Source organism: Carassius carassius, chromosome 48, assembly GCF_963082965.1.
Source record: "Carassius carassius chromosome 48, fCarCar2.1, whole genome shotgun sequence".
Lineage (NCBI taxonomy): Eukaryota > Metazoa > Chordata > Actinopteri > Cypriniformes > Cyprinidae > Carassius > Carassius carassius.
Window position 1 is genome coordinate 7,013,132 of NC_081802.1, and position 17,567 is coordinate 7,030,698.

Consider the following 17,567-nt stretch of genomic DNA (forward strand, 5'->3'; position numbering starts at 1 on the left):
GACCAGAAGTTATCATAGCGATTAAACAATGCAATATCAAGTTAAAATCCCTTTAAAACTAAACATTTCAAGTGAAGTACTTTAAGTAAACTCGGAATATTTAAAGCCATACGTTTCCAAATTATAAAACGACGTCAATTGGGGGAGCGCAAGTGATCCGGTTATCCGTGTGTCCACCACGGAATAATCCGTGGTGCCATCACAGAATTTCACAATATGCAAAAGGCTATACAAACTGATCAGGGGGGATAAGAGGTTCACAGTTTAATTGGGCTACATTGCATCGCAAACACAGACAACTTGAATAGCCTACTTAAAGTGTCAAAATCAGCAATAGGCAATATCGTCCAGTGAAGGTGAAACAATCTACTGCATATTCCGTGGTACCGTCACGGAACAGGGTGACCAGAAGTTACCCTAGCGATCAAACGACGACAGAACAATGCAATATCAAGTTAAAATCACTTTAAAACCAAATATTTAAAGTGAAGTACTTTAAGTAAACTCAGAATATTTAAAGCGATACGTTTCCAAATTATAAAACGACGTCAACCGGGGGAGCGCAATTGTTGGAACAGGGAATCCGTGTGTGGACCACGGATGCTGCCTGTCATTGACTTACATAGGGATCACTTCCGTGGGCACATCACGGAATTTTCGGCGATTCCGTGAAACTGTCACGGATTTTGAGTTAAGGGGCCGTGTTCATTTCACGGAATTCTGTGAGACCAGGTTGGTATGCACTCATTCATGCACACCGGAAAAAATACGCGCCACTCACGCTTGCGGTTTGAAATTGCCGTGATTCACGAGGTTTCCTACATGTGTGTTCTGTGTGCATGTGTGATGCTGATGTTGTGCGATGTTAATCATGCGGCGCCCGAGTGCATTTGACCGGCATAAAACTGATCGGCCGGTCACCGGTCATGGCCGATCACGTGAAAATCGGCCAATTCCGGTCACCAGCCGATCAATCGGTGCATCTCTAATAATTTTAATTAAATACAATAATTTACACTCTGTTATTATTGCATCCTGGTAATGTACAACACTACTGAGGTGCAAATAGTATCTGTCACAATTTATAAGCATAAATAACATTACTATTTAGATACCTTTAAGACATTCAGAAAAAAAAATATGTAGATTATTAAAAATACATTTGGGTTAAAAATCCTATGATATTTACCTTTGATATGGCAATCCAATTTCGTGTTTCATATTCATGTTCAGTCTCTTTTTTTCCTTGGCTCAGATCAATGGGTTTGCACCAATTCAGGCAATTTGGATGCAGTTCTTTATCACAGGCATAGTGTCCATCCCAGTATGTTAATCCACATGCGAGATAATCACCATCAATGAAACATAAACAGATCCACACAAGACTCGGAATTAAACAAATTAAAACAGCTTCAGTACAACTCAAATTTACATCAAGGTCATTTATTTCAGACTGAGGTCCTAATTCTTGAGATCCACAACAGCCACATTTCCATTTATTCCATCCACATTCATATTTCCAAGGCCTTAATAAAAATAGCATTATAACAAAAGCAACAAAAGCAGGAGCAACAAAGATTAAAAATAATATAGCTATGTTCCACTTATGAATGCACGGACATGAAAATTTTACATCAGTCATTGCCTGCAAACCCACTAACAAAATGCTGAGTGGAAGTGAAGTCATTATACTCATTTTGGTCATATTGCCCCCATATAGTGTTAGAAACTGTGGAAAAGGCATCTTTGGAGGTCTGTACACAGCACAGTATGTTGGTCAGGTGAAATGAGTTGTTTTTCTGCTTTGAAATGTCTTTGTTCTGGTAACAGAAAGAAAGAAAGAAAGAAAGAATAGAAAAGAAAAGAAAAGAAAGAGAGAGAGAGAATGAGTTAATTCAATGTTAATCACATCTCTGTAATAAATCTTTAATCATATCCACAAACTCATCCTGGAGGAGACAGGTTCAGTTTAGTTTTGTGGCAATGCAAATGTATGATGTTTTATGATATATGATTAATTGTATAATTATAATTTTTTTTAATCATATTTCTTTCATACTGTTAGGGAAGAAAAACTAAATGCATCCCCATAATAGCAAACATAATAATGATATTTCATTTTTAACATCAACAATTTGAACATTAGCTACACTTTTGTAAAACAAAAGGAAAAATTAATAATTAAGTTAATAATTTGTTTAAATTACATACATTATCAAAACAATAATATTCATAAATAAAAGATGCACTGCAGTTACATTTACAGCAGAACTGTACAGAATTATTCTGTTTTACTTACCCTTGTTGCTCGTTTTGACTCTTCTGAAGTATTGTCTGGAATTTTTTTTCTTTTTGCATTTGTAGCAACAGGAAGAGGGTGACAGGAAGTGATTATCAACATAAGTTTTTTTTTTTTTTCAGCAAAAACCTTGCTGGAAAGGGTTACAAAAATTAGCAATACTTGTTTTACTTATTTGACTCTGAAATTCTCTGTTTTTTTGTTTTTAAGCTAATCAGTAATAGAATTATTCTAAAATATAAGCTAATCACTGGGTGCAAGGCACAAGACTGCTACAAGACAAGTTGGCACTCATGGTGAGGTACCCACACATCCTGTTGTTGTACAGCGACTACCCTTCTTCACACACAAGGAAATGTATATTGTGAACAAGTATTTAACCCTAAACTGGTTGTGTTTAAAATGATTAAACAATTTGCAGAAGTAATTCTGTAGCACTGAAAGATTTAGTCGTGTTCATCTCCAAAAGTTTGTTCTTACAGTAGCTATAAACATTACAGAAATGCAGAGAACTGACAGTAGAGCTAAAGCTGACAGATAATTAGACAATATTGGAGATGGAATAATGGTAATGATTTTCGTCAAACTTGTCTACTCTTCCACATCTTTCTGCAATTACTGCAGGTTTATCTGTGTACAAACTATATTCAATTAGTTTTTCAGCTCAATTCTTTAACTATAAAGCAGCTCTACATAAGACAATAGTGTCATTATTTAGATCAATTTAGTTCGCTGTTGATTCAGATTAGTTTAATAAGACTGTCAGTGTTGCAAAGTATAATTACAAACACATTTAATTCAGCTATAAAGCAGCTCCACAGCAGTCAATTGAGAGTTTTCATGTGACGTCACACCCTTACAGGAATGCCCACATGGAGGGCAAAATAATGATTTTCTCCACTGACCGGCAGTTATTTTTTACAAGTTTTGTATTAAGTAGTAATGTAATAAGACAGTGATATTTAAAATCCAAATTCCTTAAACACCTTATTTATGATGCATACTCTGGCAAGCAGATGAACACAGAATATGACACATCAGCATTTTTATCAGCAAGGGGATTTCTAAGTGGGCTATTGACACAAAATTTCCACCAGATGTAGCCATCAAGCCAAATATTGAATTCATAGATCTTCGTAAAAAAAAAAAATTAAGTTGCTTGAATGGCCCAGTCAATCACCTGACCTAAATCCCATAGAAAATCTATGGAGAGAACTGAAGATCAAAGTTCATAAAAGAGGCTCAAGGAACCTTCAAGATTTAAAGACCATTTGTGTGGAAGAATGGGCCAGATTCACTCCTGAGCAATCCAGACGACTGGTCTCTCCATACAAGAGGCGTCTAGAAGCTGTAATCACCAACAAAGGCTTTTCTACAAAGTATTAAATAAAGTGTGTTCAATACTTATTCCCTGTGTCATTTCACTTTATTTATTATGACTCAACTTGTATACTTAAATATTCTGATTTCTTTGTATGAATTCAATATTTGGCTTGATGGCTTGATGTGTCAAATACTTATTTTACTGTATATTAAATTAATGCATGTAGCAGACACTTTTATCCAAAGCGACTTACAGTGCATTTAGGCTATCAATTTTTACCTATCATGTGTTCCCGGGGAATCGAGCCCCCAACCTTGCGCTTGATAACACAATGCTCTACCAATTGAGCTATAGGAACACAGTGTTGAAAACATTCCTTAGAGATTTCAGTGTCATTAGACTACACTGCACAAATTACATTAAACTACAAAAGCTATATTAACATTCTTTTAATGACTTGCAATTTCTGGTATATTCTTCAGAAATTGCAAATGTTTCTAAAATTATATAACTTTAACTGTTACGGGGCAACAGAGACATGAAGCAAGCGGATACATGTGCATGCTTTTATTAAGCCTTAAAAGGAAAAACAAAGGTAAAAACAGCAGGTTCAATGTAGATGAACTGTGTTTGATTTTTATTTAGTTTGACTGCACAAGTGTGGGCATGTAAAGTAGATTTCAAACAACTGCTTCAATCCAATTATCAAAAGGCTTAATGCAACTTAATTAATGCTGAAAACAGCAGGTTTTTTATTTTATCTGAATTTGCTTTAAAATATCTTGCTGAGGCAGAGCTAGATGAGTCCTTTGGCTGCATCTCTCTCTTTATGGAAACATCTGTAGGCTCTTCCATAAGATCTTTATATGGTGGAAGATCTCCTTCAATAAAGAAAACAGTTAGTGATTTTAGTAAATTAATCATTGTTTTCAGATCTGTATAAAATAAATGTGGGACCTGTGTGTTAAATTAGCTTATATAATCTTCAAGTGTACTAGCCTACTAATTGCACAATCCTTCGCCATTCTGCTGGAAAAAAGTAAATAAATAAATAAAACAAAATATTTCTGGATGATATAAAACCTATACAGTACAGTAGAAATACTGTATATCTTCTATAAAGTTTCTCCTACAACAGATGCAAAAAAATAAAAAAATGAATCTGTTAAAGCTTATAATAGCACCAACTGAGTCAACACAAACAACTGATCATAACCATGAGTCAGGGAACTTGGAAAAGGGGACATTGGAAACAATGGGCTACTCATGCAAATTACATAATATGGGTAAACTTTCATTTCGCGAACACTTTGTTAGGAGTAGCTAATGCAGATGTGTTCTATCGAACTAAATTCAATGACATTCATCAGATATAATTTTAATCTTCGTGGTCAAATAAAAATAAAAACAAACAGCAACATAACACATCTTGGTAACACAATATCATAAAGGAGATCATTAAACTAAAATTCTTTATAAGATTAACACATTACAAGAACTACAAAAGAGATCATTAAATGGAATACAAACATTATTTACATTTAGTAATTTAGCATAATATTTTATCATTGAAATGAGGATCATTATGAGCTATTATACAAGAACTGACAAAACTCACAGCTTGAACTTGAACAAACTTGAACCTTTGCATTAGTATATCTGTATATAGTATAGTAGATAGTACTTAGATATTTCCAAAAAACAATAGTCATTATATGACATCACTCTCTACGGCACCTTTAAAATAGTAATAATAGTAATAATAATAATTCAACATACAATATGTAAAATGCAAACTTTAACCTCACTCATGCAAACTTGGTAGTGAACTACATTAAAGAGCACAAGAAAAAAATTATAATTGTATATGTGTTTTCAATGAAAACAACAATAAACAACAAATAAATAAATTAAACTTTCACCTCAACATATAGGCTGATACATCCAAAATGTTGAAATATTCACTCTATACCACTTCACTTAACACTGTAGTCCTGCAAATTCCAGTCTTCATTCTGCATTTATTTACGGCGAGGAACAGCAGAGACTCTCCATAACCCCTTTCACACGGCGATTCCGGCAAATACACGGGTAAAGTGTTCCGGCAATTGTTCCCGGGTCGCTAGATTTTGCCCTTTTACACTGCCAGTGATTACCCGGGATATGTGCGTGCTTTCACACACAACCCGTAAAGGTCCTGTAACGACACGTGACATCAGGGCGTGACGTGTAATGTACGAGTCGAAAACGTTAGGCACGTTATACTTTCACTCAAGCTAGTAAACGATCTCAGCGTCAGGGCGGAAAGTGAGGAACTAACTGATCTCTGCTTCATTACAGTTTGCACATATTTTTTTTTTCGCGAACGTTGATCTTCCTTCAAAACAACCGGTAAAAGAGTCGCGCTATAACGTGCGTCATCACTACGACACGGCATTAGATCTGGCTTTTGTTGACACAGCGCTCGTCCCGTGTTGAACCCGGCAATGTTACTAGGTCCCCAACCCGGGTTCAATGCCGGAATCAATCCCGGGACGTGTTTGCTTTCACACAGAAGGCAACCCGGCAGTTTTCCGGCAATTTGCCGGGTCCGACGTGCAGTGTGAAAGGGGCAGATGGGAGTTTTACTTACTCAAACATGTTCTGAGGGCAGAAAGGAAAATGATTGGTTTACAGATTCAACCAATGAAATTGAAGCAGAGGCGGAGTCAGGAAATTTGGGCGTGTGGAAGGAATTCTTCAGACAGATAAGTTACTGACGCTTCGTGGGAGGCATTTAATGCAAGGTAAGTTAATTTACCATGTATTTTTATGAAAAAAATTACATCTCTAACATTTAATAAGATAATTAGCAAACAAAGATGCACAGAACAAGTAATCATGGACTAAATATTATATAGCATGCATTTTCACTTGACTGATTCATCAGTTTATTACACCAAAGCTGGTTATGAGGTAACTGGAATAAAACATGCTTTTCCAATGCTTCCACACTGTCTGTGAAACGGATATGAGTGAAAAAAAGAACTCTCCTTGACATTACATCAGTCAGTTAGCGTTAGCATTAGCATTAGCACTGCTTACAGGGCATGAGTATTCAATATTTAAATTTATGCTATTTTTAATGAAATGTGTGCTGCTCTCAGGGCAGAAGTAATCCATATTCATATTACTGTTATTTTACTAAACTATGTGCTGCTCTCAGGGCAGAAGTACTCAATATTCATATTACTATTATTTTACTAAACTATGTGCTGCTCTCAGGGCAGGAGCACTCTATATTCATATTACTGTTATTTTACTAAATTATGTGCTGCTATCAAGGCAGGAGTACTCAATATTCATATTACTGTTATTTTTACTGTTTTATGAGCTGCTCTCAGGGCAGGAGTACTCAATATTCATATTACTATTATTTTAGTAAACTATGTGCTGCTCTCAGGTCACAAGTAATCAATATTCATATTACTGATATCTTTACTGTTCTATGAGCTTCTCTCAGGGCAGGAGTAATCAATATTCATATTACTATTACTTTAATAATCCATGCACTGCTCTCAGGGTAGGAGTACTCAATATTCACATCACTGTTATTTTACTAAACTATGTGCTGCTCTCGGGGCAAAAGTACTCAATATTCATATTACTGTTATTTTACTAAACTATGAGCTGCTCTCAGGGCAGGAGAATTCAATATTCACATTACTGTTATTATTATTGTATTATGTGCTGCTCTCAGGGCAGGAGTACTCCATATTCATATTACTGTTATTTTACTAAACTATGTGCTACTCTCAGGGTAGGAGTACTCCATATTCATATTACTATTATTTTACTAAACTATGTGCTGCTCTCAGGGCAGGAATACTCAATATTCATATTACTATTATTTTAATTATCTATGCACTGCTCTCAGGGCAGGAGTACTCAATATTCACATTACTGTTATTTGAAAAATCTATGCCCTGCTCGCAGGGCAGGAATACTCAATATTTATATTACTATTATTTTAATAATCTATGCGCTGCTCTCAGGGCAGGAGTACTCAATATTCATATTACTTTTATTTTACTAAACTATGTGCTGCTCTCAGGGCAGGAATACTCAATATTCATATTACTATTATTTCAATTATCTATGCACTGCTCTCAGGGCAGGAGTACTCAATATTCACATTACTGTTTTTTGAATAATCTATGCCCTGCTCTCAGTGCAGGAATACTCAATATTTATATTACTATTATTTTAATAATCTATGTACTGCTCTCAGGGCAGGAGTACTCAATATTCATATTACTTTTATTTTACTAAACTATGTGCAGCTCTCAGGGCAGGAGTACTCAACATTCATATTACTGTTATTTTTAGAGTATTATATGCTGCTCCCAGGGTGGGATTGTTTAATATTCATTTTACTATTATTTTACTAAACTATGTACTGCTCTCAGGGCCCATACATTTGTTTTTATTACAGCTGACTGTTTCATGTAGTTTTTCTTCTTTTTGCAGACTAACATTCTTGGAAAAGGCAGAAGCCATCAGTGGTCCCTTCTTGGAGAAAGGAAATTTCTGGACTTTCTTTTTAAGCTCCTCTAGTTTCATTTGAGAATCTTGCTGATATTTGTGCCTATATTATTGCTGATATAAGTGCCCATATTATTTTCCCCTCAAATGTTATTTTTCATGAATTACAATATAGCTGTTCATAAATGTAAAAAGGTTTGCAAAGGTTTACAGATCAAATTGCACGACAAAGTTTGTCTCGTAAAAGTAAGAAAACTGATTCTGAACTACTGTGCTGAAATGAGTGTCAGAAACTCCAATCTTACTTCATGTTACCAGTTACCTGTTAGGTTTGTTTGCATAATGGCAGCCTATGGACCTCATCGGCTGTCCTTCAAACATCTACTACTCTAATCTGCCCTCAATCACAGTAGTTGTAGCTGAGGCCTAACAGAGTACAGTAGGCTGTAGAAATGGCAGGGTTTAAGGATGTATTGTGTGTCATTAAGAAATTGTCAATTTTCAGGGAGTTGAAATGTGATTTTTATGATTTTACTAGTAATTATGTTTGCTTACATTGCTAAATTTCAGATGCTGGGCAGTGAGCTGTTCATATATGTAATGTTCCTGGTTTGCAAGTTTGCTCCACAAAAGAAATTGGTCCAGGAAATATATGAAAATGAGGATATTCATGATTTAATGTCCAAAACTAAAGACTTCAGGTAAAATAATGTTTTTGTTTTTATTTTTATATTTTTACTTATTTTTTCATAATCATCAGCGTAAATTGAAACCAGACTCTTTGTGCATTTCAAATGTAGGAAGACGTTGCAAACACTTCTGGAGACTTTGAGAAACTGGCTTTGAGAAGATATCTTGCAAGGCGACCTAGTGCCTGGTTTAAAGGGAGCACATTCAAACTACAGCAGTTTAATGATGCAACTACCTTTTGCAGCGAAATCTTCCTGTGTATTGTACATGCATTTAATTCACTGGATTTGTTTGTAATTGTAATTGTTTAAAAAAGGAAAGAAGTCATAATTATACTTGATTATTTTATTGTAATATTGGACCTGTAAACTGATTATTTTCAATTAACATTTCATTTTGTTCTTACACAAATAATCTGTACAACAGACATTGAATGAAACAACAGTTACAGCACAATATATATATATATATATATGTATAATTCAATTCAGATGGCCATTGTTATTCATATGAACATATGTAAAGAATTATTTACATGAAACCTCAGTGATAACTCATGGATTTTATGATTTATTCACAGTGGAGAAGATTAATAAGTAAATGCAACCTCTTATTTACACAAGGCAAACAAAGCTACTTGGTTTGCATTTTTAAGTATGTAATTGTAGGCCTATAAATATTTAAAAATTGTGTTGCATACCTGTTACTGCCATAATAATGACCCATTTCAAATGTTTACGTGCTTTTCAGGTCTTTTGTTTTTAATAAGCATCCAATCACTGTGATGGAGCATTTCTGAAATAGTATTCTTTTAAACATTTTAGTATTTCAACATATATAGCAATTAAATTACCAAATTACCTTGGGATTCGGCCGGAGATTTTCATGGGGATTGTGGGAGAAAAAACAATGACATTCTGCATTCAGATGGCAATAAAATCACAGACTAACCACTGTAAATGTTGATAGTCGCTAACGTCCCCATGAGAACCAATTACCCTTCGAATACCTTTGGATATTATGTGCTTTTATCAGGTGGAACCAAACACACACCATTTTTCATTCATCTCCATTTTTGCACCATTTTGCACTCAGCAGCATCAGATGCCTCTTCAGTGTTATCTCCTTAGATTTGTCCTGTTTCTCCCAAAATAAATAAAATAATAGTTCAGTAAAAATAACAGTAATATGAATGTTGAGTACTTCTGCCCCAGAGCAGCATATAATACACTAAAAATAACAGTAGTATGAATATAGAGTACTTCTACGCTGAGAGCAGGTCATAGAACAGTAAAAATAACTGTAATATGAATATTGAGTACTCCTGCCCTGAGAGCAGTGCATTGTTAATTAAAATAACAGTAATATGAATACTGAGTAATCCTGCCCTGAGAGCAGCACATAGATCAGTAAAAATATAAGTAATATTAATATTGAGTACTCCTACCCTGAGAGCAGCACGTTAGACTAAACATAACAGTAATATGTATATTGAGTTCTCGTGCCCTGAGAGCAGCAGATATTTTAGTAAAATAATAGTAATATGAATATTGAGTACTTCTGCCCTGAGAGCAGCACATAGATCAGTAAAAATAACAGTAATATGAATGTTGAGCAATGTGCCCTGAGAGCAGCACATATTTTAGTAAAATAATAGTAATATGAATATTGAGTACTTCTGCCCTGAGAGCAGCACATAGATCAGTAAAAATAACAGTAATATGAATATTGAGTAAACCTGCCCTGAGAGCAGCACATAGATCAGTAAAAATAATAGTAATATGAATATTGAGTACTCCTACCCTGAGAGCAGCACATTACACAAAACATAACAGTAATATGAGTATTGAGTACTCGTGCCCTGAGAGCAGCACATATTTTAGTAAAATAATAGTAATAAGAATATTGAGTACTTCTGCCCTGAGAGCAGCACATAATACACTAAAAATAACAGTAATATGAATATTGATTACTCGTGCCCTGAGAGCAGCACATATTTTAGTAAAATAATAGGAATATGAATATTGAGTATTTCTGCCCTGAGAGAAGCACACAGTTTAGTAAAATAATAGAAATATGAATATTGAGTACTTCTGCCCTGACAGCAGCACATAATACACTAAAAATAACAGTTATATGAATATTGATTACTCCTGCCCTGAAAGCAGCACATAGTTTAGTAAAAAATAGTAATATGAATATTAAGTAATGTGCCCTGAGAGCAGCACATAGTTTAGTAAAATAATAGTAATATGAATATTGTGTACTTCTGCCCTGAGAGCAGCACATAGTTTAGTAAAATAATAGTAATATGAATATTGAGTACTCCTGCCCTGAGAGCAGCACATAATACACATAAAAAAAATAAAATTAATTGAATATTGATTACTCTTGCCCTGAGAGCAGCTCATAGTTCAGTAAAAATAACAGTAATATGAATATTGAGTACTTCTGCCCCAGAGCAGCATATAATACACTAAAAATAACAGTAGTATGAATATAGAGTACTCCTACGCAGAGCAGCTCATAGAACAGTAAAAATAACTGTAATATGAATATAGAGTACTCCTGCCCTGAGAGCAGCGCATCGTTTACTAAAATAACAGTAATATGAATACTGAGTATTCCTGCCCTGAGAGCAGCACATAGATCAGTAAAAATAACAGTAATATGAATATTGAGTACTCCTACCCTGAGAGCAGTACTTTACACTAAACATAACAGTAATATGAATATTGAGTACTCGTGCCCTGAGAGCAGCACATATTTTAGTAAAATAATAGGAATATAAATATTGTGTACTTCTGCCCTGACAGCAGCGCATAATACACTAAAAATAACAGTAATATGAATATTGAGTACATCTGCCCTGAGAGCAGCACAAAGTTTAGTAAAATAACAGTAATATGAATATTGAGTACATCTGCCCTGAGAGCAGCACATAATACACTAAAAATAACAGTAATATGAATATTGATTACACGTGCCCTGAGAGCAGCACATATTTTAGTAAAATAATAGTAATATGAATATGTAACAAATTAAACTCCATAACTATGCGAAGAAGGAGGCGGGAACCGGCGGACAATCAAATAAAGACTTTAATAGCAAAATAAACACAAAACAGCGCAACAGCCCCTCGCGGACGAATAAAAAGCAAACACAAATTAAAACCCAGGCCTGGTCCTCTCTCATCCTTCACTGTCGTCGCTCCAGTTTTATATCCTTCCATCTCCTCCGTGGGACTCGAGACCGGTGGGTCGAACAGGTGTCGCTCATCTCCAATCACTCCACCGGCCTCTCTCTGTTCCCATGTCTCTCGGCCCCGCCCCACTCGTCACAGAATATTGAGTACTTCTGCCCTGAGAGCAGCACATAGTTTAGTAAAAATAATAGTAATATGAATATTGAGTACTTCTGCCCTGAGAGCAGCACATAATACACTAAAAATAATAGTAATGTGAATATTGATTACTCCTGCCCTGAAAGCAGCACATAGTTTTATAAAATAATAGTAATATGAATATTGAGTACTCCTGCCCTGAAGGCAGCACATAGTTTAGTAAAATAATAGTAATATGAATATGGAGTTTTCCTGCCCTGAGAGCAGCACACAGTTCATTAAACATAACAGTAATATCGAGTACTCCTGCCCTGAGAGCAGTGCTAATGCTAATGCTAACGCTAACTGACTGATGTAATGTCAAGGAGATATGAATGAGTACGTTTTCGCTCATTTTGGTTTCACAGACAGTGTGTGGAAGCATTGGAAAAGCATGTTTTACTCCAGTTACCTCATAACCAGCTTTGCTGCAATCAACTGATGAAGCAGTCAAGTGAAAATGCATGCTATATATTATTTAGTCCATGATTACTTGTTCTGTGTATCTTTGTTTGCTAATTATGTTTTAAAAGGTTAGAGATTTTCATTTTTTTCATGAGAATACATGGTAAATTAACTTACCTTGCAAAAAATTCCTCCCACGAAGCGTCAGTAACGTATCTGTCTGAAGTATTCCTTCCACACGTTCAAATTTCCTGACTCCGCCTCTGCTTCAAATTCATTGGTTGAATCTGTAAACCAATCACTTTCCTTTCTGCCCTCAGAACATATTTGAGTAAGTAAAACTCCCATCTGCGTGAAAGGGGCTCATGTGCCAAACTAAGATGATTTTTTTTTATTAAAGTTAAACATTTAACATGTTACAGAAATAAAATTAAACAATAGCACACAATCTTATGATATAAACAAAAGATAAATATTTAACAAAAGTTAATAATGAAATAAAAATGGCCATTGTGTGTCTAGCTTCCCAGAAAGAATATTCCTATATGTTTTAATCAGGTGATGAAATGTACAGTAGTTTACACTCACTGTTATTGGATTTTGCTGTCTGTTGTGACATCAAAGGGTTTCTTGTCAAGTCGATCTTGTCAAATACCATACACTGATGTATAAATGAATGCCTTCACATACTTGGCATGAAAAGTATAGGTATATGAAGCTGAAATTTTATCCTTTGCACCAGTTGCATCATCATGTTAGGGTCTTATTAACACATTCCTAAATGAAGCATTCCCATAACTGCAAAAACTATAGCTACAGGCAAATTCTCCTTTCAAACCATCCAGAAAACAGCAGAAATAACTACAAAATATATGTTTTGTTGCAATGTCAACAAACAGCTCAAACCTTTCCCTTACTTTTTCATCATGCAAAATGTCACACCACAAACCAGACAAAATGCTCTTCATCCAATATATAATCTCCTTCCCAACATATTCTCCCTCAGACAACAACAGAAACATCCACAATGAAGATGGAATCAGACTAAAGGGGAAGATGAACATCTGCAAGGCTTTTGAATGAACATCTTTACAGTAAGAGCTAGAAGAGCAGGTCCAAGAAAGATGAAGCTATTTGGTTTCATCACAGGCCTGAAGTTGGAATGCTTGTGTCTCTTTGCATGGACAGGGAAATTTTACAAAAAGAAATTAGCTTATGCACAAGCATTGATGTGTGCACAATAAGTTTAATTGTAATACAGCAACAATACAATGTCAAAACCACAATCACTGTCATTTTAACCATTAAAAATAAATTGTCTTTTAAGTTCTATTTCCAGTGATCAGTATAGATAAATATAATATAGAATAAATGTATGAGACTTCAGTGTTTTGAAAATGTGATTTTATTTGTAAAAAAAAATGTGCAATCTAACAGATTATTACTCTATTTTAAATGGCATTAAAAAGTTCATTTTAAAGTGTAAGCTAAAGTGAAAAAATAAAAATACAAACATAGAATACTTGGCGTCTCAAATCTCAGTGACTATAAAGTTTATAATCTAGAACTGTTTTAGTATGATTCAAATATATAGTTAAAAACATTCCTTTATCTTTAAATAACTGTGAGAGCCAGATAAATATTCAGTAGATTAACAAAATGTTGCAACTTTTCTACACCATACATGAAAACACACTGGACATTTGTGACCCTGGTCCACCAAACAAGTCATAAGTGTCAAATTTCATAAACTGAGATTTATACATCATCTGAAAGCTAAATAAATAAGATTTCCATTGATGTATAGTTGGTTAGGATTGGAAAATATTTGGCTGAGATACAACTATTTGAATATCTGGATTCTGGAATCTGAGGGTGCAAAAAAAAAATTCAAAATATTGAGAAAATCACCTTTTAAGTTGTCCAAATGAGGTTTTTAGCCATGCATATTACTAATCAAAAATATGTTTTAATATACTTACAAAAATAAATGTACAACATATCTTCATGGCACATGATCTTTGCTTAATATCCTAATGATTTTTGGCAAAACAGAAAAATCTATAATTTTGACCCATACAATGTATTTTTTGGCTATTGCTACAGCGACTTAAGACTGGTTCTGTGGTCCATGGTCACATATACAAATATTAAAAATACATGTCATGCAACATAATCCTTTATATATAATTCAGGTAATTACAATCTTACACTGTTAAGCAGGGGTGTCCAAACTCGGTCCTGGAGAGCCAGTGTCCTGAAAAGTTTATCTCCAGCTTGCCTCTGCACACCTGCCTGGAACTTTCTAGTATGCCTATTAAGACCTTCATTAGTTAAGGGTATATTTAACTGGGGTTTGAGCTGAACTCTGCAGGACACCAGCCCTCCAGGAACAGGATAGGACATCCCATATATATATATATATATATATATGTGTGTGTGTGTGTGTGTGTGTAAGATTACTACTTTTATATATATTTTTAAGATTACTACTTGTAAAATTCATACTTTACATTTATTTAAACTATCCAAAGGTTTTAGAACAACTTTATACTAAACCTTTTTAAAGTTTCTGAACTTTCTACTCTCTCATTTTTTTCCTCATCATTATTCCCTCCTGTGTGTTTGCAGCATAACAGTCGACTTGGGCAGCAATCACATTTCCCAGTAATGCAGCAGTCATTAATAGCCAAAAAGACAATCATCAAGGCACTGAAGACAGAGATCAAGATGTACCCAGCACACTGGAATGAATGAATGAATGAATGAATGAATACTTCCATTTTGTGAAATAAACCATTAAGCAAAAGAGTCAACTTATATTACAATAGAGTATATCAGAATAGTTCATACAGCATATATTTACCTGAGATTGATGAATATGTTTCCAAGTTAGATCTTTCAGCTCTGTAACATTTTGTGTCCCTTCAGTAGGTTTACACCAAGACCTGTTGAATGCCACATCAGGCACAAATTCTCCCTTCCAGTCTGTCATTGCACAAGCCAAATAATCACCATCAAGTAACAAAATGATGATCCCAAGTACAGGTGGAATTAGACACGCTAAAAATTTTTTAGGACCGTTATACAGAGTCTTCTCTTGTATCTCTGCAGTATGTTTAAAAGGTCTTAAAATGAGGTACATTAAAGCGTACGTAAAAAGAGCAGGTCCAGTGAAGATGGACACTGTTAGCAATATATTTAGCTCGCCTGTGCATGGGCATGAAAACATTTCTATTTCAATCAGCTTCTCTAATCCAACAAACAAAATACTCATTGGAAAAGTCGAAAAAACAGGAGTTCCTTTCAGAATTTGATGGGCACTCCTTAAATAATTCTTGTTTTTCATCTTTAGAACATCTGCCATTGGGTCATTTGTGTTGTCTGCCCCTTTGTCACTTGTGTTGTCTCCCATTGTGATTCCTTCATTAAAAAAGAAACAATTATTCTTCACATATTCAAAAACAAGCTTTTAGTATCAATATAAAGATAGTTTTAAATGAGTTTATGCATTCATTTTTTTATTTGTGCAATGGAAAGGTTATGATAAATGTTAAAAGTTCTTCAAAGAACTATAAATATGAATAAAGAAGATATTTTTAAGGATGATGGCTCTCAAAAGTGGAACCCTGTGTGATCTTATGCATTTCTAACCCTTCCCATATATATATATATATATATATATATATATATATATATATATATATATATATATATATATATATATATATATATATATATATATATATTAATTCTATCTGCATCAGATTTTTTTTATATCACTTAATATGTTACAATAAATTAAACTTGACAATAACACCCAAAAAATGATGTTACAATATATCAAGTTAATAGTAAAAAGCACATTACCTTTAAATGTCGATGTCTGTCTAGATTCTCAGAAAAGAAGAAAGAAATGTCTTCTAGATTTGTTATCAGGTGACGCAGTGAACAGTTGTTTAGATTATCTGCTCTTCTGTTGTCTGATATGATTCCACAGGTCCCTGCTTAAATATAGCAGATTGACCATAATGGGCAGATACTTCAGAATGGGTGTGTGATCTTACTGAAATTTGATGCACTACATTTCCGCTTCTCCTTGAACTACCTGAGGTGCTGTTTGCATAACATACAATCAGTAATCTCATGGTGCACTTGAGTATAGAGAAGACATACCATGAAGATGTGCCTTTGAAATACAATTTATGAGACACCAAAAGGTCATTTTTTTAACCTCAACTTCACATGAATACAAAATGCATATAAATAAAATTTTAAAATACAGATGTGAAGATTTATTTTCTATTTTCTTTTTTTTTTTATTAGATACTGTAAGGGCCTTAAAGTGTGGTCACATTTACTGGTGCTCTTTAACATTTCATGGGTGAAATTTAGTAATTTATAGGAATCTGGTGCAGCAACCAAGAGAAAGCAATGGTCAGTGGATAATTTTTATTTTTTTTAATGCTTTTGCCTTCTATCTCTTATAGCCTATGGACTATTTAAAATATTCTGGAGTGAAGTCAACCATATTCACATGAAACTGAAATCATGTATTTCAGCCAAACCTTTGTTAACACGTTGGAGTCAACATTCCTGTATGAATGATTCCCAAGAATACAAATATTACACCCAGAGGCATGTTTTTATACATCACACAACATCAATCTAAATCTTTCCAAATACCCATCATAAATTATACATCATTACATAATTAATCATTTCATCTCTGAGTTCCCTGTATTCACAGGTTGATGCTTGTTCCTTCAGCTTCTTCAGAAAGAGGTTTGTAGGCTCGTCCGCTTCCTGCTTGGCTGTAACACCTGAACATATAACTTTTGCAGATCACATTGTTTTGTGGGCTAGAAGTAGTCTCCCAAGGCATCAAGTATAGCTTTTGGTTCTCAGCACAATAATGTAACTGTAGATATGTCGATATTCAT

General features: G+C 34.4%; 2 long non-coding RNA genes across 2 annotated transcripts; both read right to left on the reverse strand.

Moving 5' to 3' along the window:
• Positions 1-1,474: 1,474 nt before the first annotated feature.
• On the reverse strand, positions 1,475-2,377 carry LOC132131693 (uncharacterized). Its single transcript, XR_009428922.1, has 2 exons — positions 2,300-2,377; positions 1,475-1,820 (listed from the first exon to the last, which is right to left on the reverse strand). It is a non-coding gene; the product is annotated as an uncharacterized LOC132131693 (long non-coding RNA).
• Positions 2,378-15,191: 12,814 nt separating this feature from the next.
• LOC132131903 (uncharacterized) lies at positions 15,192-16,601 on the reverse strand. The gene is made up of 3 exons (XR_009428966.1): positions 16,495-16,601; positions 15,491-16,047; positions 15,192-15,368 (listed from the first exon to the last, which is right to left on the reverse strand). It is a non-coding gene; the product is annotated as an uncharacterized LOC132131903 (long non-coding RNA).
• Positions 16,602-17,567: the final 966 nt, after the last annotated feature.